The sequence below is a fragment of the Austrofundulus limnaeus genome, unplaced genomic scaffold (assembly GCF_001266775.1).
Source record: "Austrofundulus limnaeus strain Quisiro unplaced genomic scaffold, Austrofundulus_limnaeus-1.0 Scaffold2019, whole genome shotgun sequence".
Classification (NCBI taxonomy): domain Eukaryota; kingdom Metazoa; phylum Chordata; class Actinopteri; order Cyprinodontiformes; family Rivulidae; genus Austrofundulus; species Austrofundulus limnaeus.
In genome coordinates this window covers 1-2,182 of record NW_013954421.1, presented here as the reverse complement: position 1 = coordinate 2,182, position 2,182 = coordinate 1, and positions in this window count along the sequence as shown.

Here is a 2,182-nt window from a genome sequence, read left to right as displayed (position 1 = left end):
CATCCAGCTGCCCCCCAGTTTCTTTAAGCCCCACCCAAAATAGTAAATGCAACCAATCATGTCTTGAAAAAAACACGCCCATAAAAGTCAAACAGACCAATCGTGTCTTGGACAAACTCCTCCCACAAAACAAGAAACTCCTATTTAGTGACTGCAGAAACCCCCTTCTCGATGGAGTTGCCCCCTGTCCCAAGTGTACCCGGCCTTTTGCACAGTGACTGCTGGAGACAGACACCAGCTCCCTGCGACCTGGAACAAAAAAGTGTGCAAAGAAAATGGATGGATTTGAAGGTTTTGCAGAATTCTCTGATTGCAGTATTTTTGTGATCTGTATGCCTTTGACTCTACACGCTGAATGTTTCCTTTATTTGATTTCGGCTTGTACTGTTGAGATCATTTCCTCAGCTCCCTTTTGTCTGTGAAAATGCTTCCGATGCTGAACGCCGCCGCTGAATGTCTGTCTACTTTCACACTTCAAACATGTAAATATGTAAAAAAAAAAAAAAGGACTATAGACAGTTTGTCACACCCTCTGTGGTTACATATATGTATTCTCCTACGCCATGACATGAACTGTGTGAACTCCAGAATAGCTCCCATTTTATAATAAAAACACTTCTGTACTGTAAAGGAAACCCTTCTAATGAACTGAAACGCATTGAGGGTACACAGTGTAACTCATCACTCCATTCTAGAYGTTTTGTCTTGGTTTACAGTCTATGATTGTTCGTCGCTTGCCGCCGACCAACTGCCATACGGAGGGCTCTGGAAACCATTCATCCTGAGCAACGAACGTGCCTCATTCCTTTTCGTTCTTCGACATGATGATGTGCAGTAATAYTGAAAAGCACAAAAAAAGATGTCTTTGTTTTGTTTTTGAAGGAGCTGTTCTCTATCATTTGTGAATACTGTAAATAATCACCTTGAATGTATCGTGTATCGAGTTTTGTTGTGGGGGAGGGGAAGGGCTGTGCTGTCTTTGTTCTTCTCAGACAGGACTGTGTTTTGAAGGCTYTTTTTCTTTTGGTGATAACGCTGTGAATAAACTGTATGTAAAGTACCCACGTGACTTTGGCTGAACACAGAGTTTAGCAGATTTCCTCCCTGTTAGACTAGAACGGCGGGCCTGACTTCAGTCAGACCTGAGCCGTCTCATTTGACTGATGCCTGTCATGTTTTTTGCAGTTGCTTAGCTGCTGCTGATGTAATGATCAGTACTGCTAATAAAAAGGCATTCTATAACTGACTGCTGCTGTTGTGGTGTGTTGGCTCTGAATGCAGTTTTCAAAATATACGCACACAGGCCCYTGCAGTAAGTGTTCTAAACTGATCAATGCGTCTACAGACCTCAACCTTGTGAACAGGCAGATTCTAAGACTTTTTGTTTCCATTACCACTAGAGGGACCCGGATGCAGCGTCTGAGGGAGGAAGAAACGCTCCCATGGGTGTATTTGAGTTAAGTGAACAGTGTCTGAGCTGCTGCGCCTGAAATAGACTGCTGCTTGACTGAGAGCTGTGGCCTACAGCCGAGAATAAATAACCGTCTTAATAAAATACTGTCAGGATTCATTTTATTGAATGAATAATAATAATAATAATAATTAAGGTGATTAAAATTGTCTTGTAGCAAGAGGGTTGTAGGTTTACAGTCCAGCCTGGAGTCTATTACTCCGGTTCCCTCCCACAGGCCAAACTCGGTTAATTAGTAACTCTAAATTGTCCCCATAGGGTGTAAATGATTGTTTGTCTCAAKTGACCTTTCCATAGATTCTAATTTGCATGCTCAAAATCAGTATTTTGCAATGCATTGTGGTCTGGATGTATTCAAGTCTGCTTCTGGTTCTTTGAAATACATTTAGTCAAAAATGGTGTCATTTGGCGACATTGCATGTTGAGGACATTTCACTAAGAAATTGTAAAATACAAGTAAAACTAATTTAGTGTATTGTATTGTATTTGTTGTCAATTTAGGTTAAAGTAAACAAAAAAGTAGGTGTGCAGGACCACATGCTGGCTTTGAATACCAGAAGTGGATTTGGGCATGTGGTGCATGAATTTATTTCTGTGCATTAGTATTTTTAAAAAGATCATTGAGACCCCTGTGATGGACAGGAGAAGCAGAATAAATAACAACAACAACAACAACAACAATAATAATAATAATAATAATAATAGTAATAA